Consider the following 6,398-nt stretch of genomic DNA (forward strand, 5'->3'; position numbering starts at 1 on the left):
TGAGGGGGTGAATTTTTTTCTAACTCATTAGTTTAGATCACATTTAGATATAAAATATATGAATAATTAAGGGCGTGGTCGGCTTGATTGACGGCTGACGTCGAGGCATACAGCAGCAGACGTTGCCAGCTGAGTGGAAAGTGGAAACCCTGAAACTTTGACGTCTCAGCCATGATTATACACAAAGTTACCACATCCTTTCTGAACATCTTTATTCAAAAGGCTGACATAAAATGGTTTGCTAAGCTATTAATTGAAGCCTACTAACCGACACTTTCAGAAGACTTCGTTCCAGTTTTTTCAGGTAAGTGACATTCATTCCACTACTATTTCACGTAGCACTAGATGTTAGCATTATTTAGCATCGAGTGGGCACTAACGTTAGGCTACGTTAGCGTCATATCGCCTCAAATAAGTTAATGTCGAAAATGATGACCGAATGGCAGAAGCACACACATACATTTAGTTAACTTGAATAAAGTTAACGTTAGTGAAAACCATTGTGCTCCCTTTATGAGTTAGCTTAACGTTGGTCATACTAGCCAGGTGTGAGTCAATGAACAGACAGCTCTAAAGTTAACGTTAGTTCACAAACATACTGTGGCAACAAAGCATGTTCTCGTCAAAAAAAACTTTTGTAAATACGCTCTGTTGGAATGCTTAGAGCTAGTCCATTGACAATTTATACAGTCCTTGGGTTGTCACGTTTAAGATAAAAAAAAAAAAACTTCAGCCGAAGCATTAACGTTAAAAGGCTTGTTGTCGGCTAGCTGAGGCAAAATTGTGAACCGCTATGAACCATTGACCGCATACTTTGAACATGGAGCTGTGATAACAAGCGATAGTTATAACTGACGTTTGAAACTCTTATTGATGCCATTTATTTGTTAAACACAAATTTGAACGAACACTTCTTGTCTATGCAAAGTTTCCCTGTAGGTAATCCAGACAGGCTGGGTGCTGGAGGGCTCTGGACTCCTAACTTCAATTCTCGTCTGTGCAGTCGACACTCAGAAGCATGACTTCAGCACTGATTCCATGGTACTTTGACATTTTTCATACATTTAATTGGAGCAACCTACTGGTTGTATATTCCAGACATCGTTACCATATACTGAACAAACATGAATGCATTTCAGACATTTAGAGTGGCCTTTTATTTTGAGCAGTCCAGGGCACATCTGTGCAATAACTATCAAAATAATTTATCATTAGCATCTTTTGATAAGTCACACACAGAAAGTAGTTGTATTATGCCTTCAAATCAGCAGGTTTTGGTTGGATACAGATTGCATAATTAAACAATATGGCACCAGTGGCTGGCTACTGTTTGACTGGACCTTGGCCTAACTGTTAATAACTACCTCAATAGGGTGTAGATATGAGCTTACACTGTTTCACTGAAAACACAAAAATAAAAGAAATATTTATTCTACATTACTTTAAATACACCACATTTGTTTTTGCTTATTGCCCGCATAAACAGGGCATGTGCAATAGTTGAATACGCGTGTCCTGTCCCCATTCAGCTAAGTGTTCTGTGAGTTTGTTGTTCATTATGACCGCCGCGCAGCGAAGCGGCGGTCATATAGGTTTAGTCAGATTTTTTTTTTTCTTTCTTTTTTTTTCTTTTCTTTTTCGCATGCCCAAATTTCCGTCAATGATTCCCGGGACACTGAAAGACCGGGGTACACGAAACTTGGTGGGCATGTAACCCCACATGGATAGCATGGAACCATCGTTTTTCGTTTTGATCTGTAGCCCCCCCGCTGGACTGGACCCCCCGAAAGGAGGGTAGGGCAGACACAGTTTTCTGTGAATATCTCGAAAACCGTAGGGTTTAGGAGGACCATTTTTTTTTGTATGTTGATCTCAAGGGGCCATGTCAACCCATTCCATAACCACTCATTTCATGTATAGCGCCACCTAGTTAAACACAAAAAAAGTAAAAATGAGGTGTTGTAATTGAAGGTATCTGTGACCTAACATAGTCAAAACTGCACGAAATTGGAAGTGTAGGATCATTATGACACCCTCTGTATGCACGCCAAGTTTTGTGGAATTCCGTTCATGGGGGGCCACACAATAAATTAATTTATGTTACTATACACCAACTGGCCTGTAGGTGGCCGGAGACAGTTTTCTGTGAATATCTCGAGAACCGTAGGGCCTAGGAGGTCCACCTTTTTTATGTATGTTGGTCTTAAGGGGGCATGTCAACCCATCCCATTACCACTTATTTCATGTATAGCGCCACCTAGTTAAAAATTAAAAAGCAAAAAATTAGGTGTTTTCATCACAATATCTCTGGCTGACAAGGTCAAAACTGCACGAAATTAAAAGTGTAGGATCATTATGACACCCTCCGAATGCATGCCAAGTTTTGTGTACTTTCGTTCATGGGGGGCCTTACAATAAAATAATTTATGTGTACATTTAGTGACGTACACCAACAAGGATTCCCGGGACACTGAAAGACCGGGGTACACAAAACTTGGTGGGCATGTACCCCCACATGGATAGCATGGAACCGTCATTCTTCGTTTTGATCTGTAGCCCCCCCCCCCCCCCCGCTGGACTGGACCCCCCGAAAGGAGGGTAGGCCAGACACAGTTCTCTGTGAATATCTTGAGAACTGTAGGGCCTAGGATGACCAATTTTTTCCGTATGTTTGCCTCCAGGGGTCATGTTAACCCATTCCATGTGCACACATGTGCATAAACAGATACACACGCACACACATACATCTACAGTAATCATACGTATGACACATACTCACACAGTAGACATATGTACGCATGCATGCACATGCACAAACACACATACGCAGGCAAACACACAAGCACGCACATACACACACACACCCACACACATACAGTAAACATAAATTTGTACACGCACACATGCACACAATTCAAGAATTTTTCCCGTCATCTACTCCCTGAATTTTTGGTCATTGATACCCGGGACACTGAACCACCGGGGTACATGAAATTTGGTGGGTATGTAGCCCCACTAGACTTTTACGGAAAAATTTCATTTCGTCCCCGGGGGGCCGATACATAATTACAAATTCAGTAGGATTAAAAGGAAGCCAAAATAAATATTCATCATCATCATCATGGCTGCATTTTCAGTATTGGCGAGAAGTAGTCGTTTGTCCACTAGATGGCGCATCGTTGCAGTGAGACGTAATTTTGTTGGAAGTTAAAAGTGGGTTGGAAAAAACAATGGACGCTTCATACAAGGACTGTAATTTACCGCAGCGAACATCTAATAAGGATAGGACGATGTTCACATGAAGTGTAATTCCCATTTCTTCTTGAAGCCGAAATAAATCTGAGGATGTTTATCGGACATGCTTGGTTTTTACTGCAGGTACGTTAATCTTGTATTATCAATAAGGACCTAGGTAATGTTACCGTTAGCGTTGGTTGAGTGATGGAGGCATTTGATTTATTGCATTTGTAGAAAACTATAAATGCGGTTATACCAAGCAAATGTATAGCAGCACTGTTTGTATCTTTCGACTGTCATTTATTGCACGTGCTACAAAATCATTCTGTGCAATGGAAGATTTACCAACGTTTCACCGGTCTGATACAGTTTTGCCTATACATGCGTGAGACTGAGACGCCTGTTTATTTTGTTTTAAGTGCGTGCAGGGTGTGAGAGGGGAATCGATGTGCTTTGATTACAGCTTGGTAGTTGTAGTCTGTGAAATTAAAAAGCACGTGTGTGTGAAGTATCCAAACAATGACACCTTCATTTCATTATGGCTGCTTTAGCAAAACACCTTAAGCTACTGTGTAGTGGGTCCCATTTAGAAGTGGCTACTTCATTCGCGCTTTCCTTGACTCATGGAGCTGCGTGAATTATTACAACTTTTCGCCACGATATGACAGTTTAAGTCCGCTTGATACTGTAAGGCGTAAGCCATTGGTTTCCAAAGGAGATTTTATTTGTGTCGCCAGCATAGCCTATTGACAATTTATGTTGTAAATAGGCCTACCTTATAATCCTACCTGTAGCTTAGGGAAGCTAACAGCTTTCTATTAGGATCTAGTTTGTTAGTTACCGTTTTGTCATAACTCCCTGATGCATTTTTGCATTTAGAATAGCCAGAGCGTGTATATCTCAATCGGAAAATTAAACAATATCGGGTGCCTATGGACTAGGCTGGGTGAACCCAGCCTGATCTGCCCGCTATTTATTTTTTGATTTCTTAAAAGATTGAGCTTGGTCTGATGAAAGCCAGACTAGCCATGGACCTCAGTTAAACAATGCAAGGGAACATGAATCAGCCTATATTTGCACTAACAATAACGGACAAAAGCTCTTCAACTTTGGCCCATTAAAATGTGTATGAACACTCTAGCGACGCATTTCATCAAGGCCCATTTGGACATGTCAGTTATTTGCACCACTGGTTAGATGTAAAACAGCATTTCGTTTCAGACTAGGCTACTGTTACTTAATTTGTGCATTAACAATAACGTTTCAGACTACTGTTACTTAATTTGTGCATTGACAATAAAGTATTACATGAACTAAAGATGACTAAAATCTTATGTAGAAGAAAAAACATTCACAAAAAATCCATCCATCCAAAAATGACCTTTGTTTTTGAAAGCTGTTGAACTGACAGAGATGTTTTTGTTTAAAAATACATAAAAATAAATAAATAAATAACATTATGCTGATACCTTTTGCTTTTCCCAAATACAATGTAGCCTACAGGTGTAAGTGACCTTTCATCAATCCAGTTGCAATGGATGAACTGTGATGAACTGCCCTACTTGTGATTGTTTAGAGATTTTAAAGGTTTTATAACAATGCTACATCTTCTTTGGCTATTCTACAATCTATTCACCTTTTCAGCACCAGTAGGCTACTTTCTGTGCAGCCGCACACACACACTCAGGCATGCCAAACAAGCATACACAAAAGTTTCAAGAGTGGGGGATGGAGTAAAATATGCAGACAAATTGAAGTGTGATTTATTTTCGCGGAACGGATGTACAGGACTGAGCGGCGGTCATATTTTGTACCGCTATGCGGTACATCTAGTTATAAATATTGGGAGTGAGTCTGCAAATCTTACTTCGTTGTTGTCATATATTGCCTCCTCAGTCTATGATTGCCACATAAAAAATATTTTTTTAGCTTAATTTGTGAGCACTTGTTCACAGTTTACAGTAAGTTCAAGGATGTGACATATACCAATATTTCTGTTTTCAGATCTGGAACATTTTGAAATCCTACCAGATGGGGCAGAAGTCATTGAGCAGTGGCAGCTTCTGATTTCAAGGACTTTGTTCACCTTTATTTACAGCATTTGCATCTGTGTCTTTAAAGTGATCTAATATGTATTGACTATGTACTAGCTTAGAACATATTAGTTTTTGTTATTTTAGTTTCACAAATTCAGTGGTTACCTGTAATGCTCAAGATATACAAGTAAAAAATCACCTTTACTTCTGCATCTGGGTCTTCAATTCAACCTACTGACTGAAGCTGACGGATTTGTATAAATGTTTTTGAAAGCACAGGCAAATTGGTTTGGCATGAGTTTTAATGTAATTCACAGTTCAGAAAAGTTCCATAAACATTTCCAAGTGCAAGTTCAGTGCCATCAACAGTAAGTTTGCTTTCTGATATGTAAAGAACAGAAATGGGTTTGGCATAAGTAAAGGGTAGGTGTAACAGTCCATCAATAGACATAAAGTGAAATGTACTGTATAGTCTCAATGGGTTCAATATCACCACACCCCAGCCAAACCACTTCATCTGGACCTCTAGTCCCAGGTTAGAGCCCATGGACCTCCTTGCCGCCTCCTCCCCATGGCGAACTGCCAAAATAGAAAGGTAAACTTTTCATTAGTACCTATATATCTTACAAGATAATACAATAATGCAAACCAACACTACTTGTTGTAATCAACAAAAGTACAGTTATTGTACAATGCTGTAGTACTATTGTGCGATTTGAAATGGGTCTTCAGTGACAAACTACACTAATATTGGCATTGTTATGCCAAACACCGGACACTAACTGGATTTAACGTTTTGATAATAGCCTGAAAAGAAGGAAATAAGGCAAGCTAACCGAACATGAACGCTGGATCGTGAAATGGCCACCGATGAAAAATTTCAATGTCATCTTAGACCAAGCTACCACTGACAACTTTAGAGCAATATAGCGATTTCAAAACGTGATATTAAGAGTTAATCAAAATGAATTCATGATGTACAAGTTAACTATCGATAATACCCTACTACGATTTTGTTATCAATTCACACCACACGTTGACAGAATACAGCGAGCTGGCTGATGTTATCGTAAATTAATTAACGTTACAATGATGGCTGCCACTGAGGATATGAGATGCTAACGT

The 6,398-nt window shown here is 39.5% G+C and overlaps 1 long non-coding RNA gene across 1 annotated transcript; it reads left to right on the forward strand.

Annotated features, from left to right (window-relative positions):
* The first annotated feature begins 12 nt into the window (after positions 1-12).
* Positions 13-5,299, forward strand: LOC121705710. The gene is made up of 3 exons (XR_006030873.1): positions 13-304; positions 929-1,041; positions 5,242-5,299. It is a non-coding gene; the product is annotated as an uncharacterized LOC121705710 (long non-coding RNA).
* The last annotated feature ends 1,099 nt before the right edge of the window (positions 5,300-6,398 follow it).

The sequence above is a fragment of the Alosa sapidissima genome, chromosome 3 (genome assembly GCF_018492685.1).
Source record: "Alosa sapidissima isolate fAloSap1 chromosome 3, fAloSap1.pri, whole genome shotgun sequence".
In the NCBI taxonomy this organism is placed as follows: domain Eukaryota; kingdom Metazoa; phylum Chordata; class Actinopteri; order Clupeiformes; family Clupeidae; genus Alosa; species Alosa sapidissima.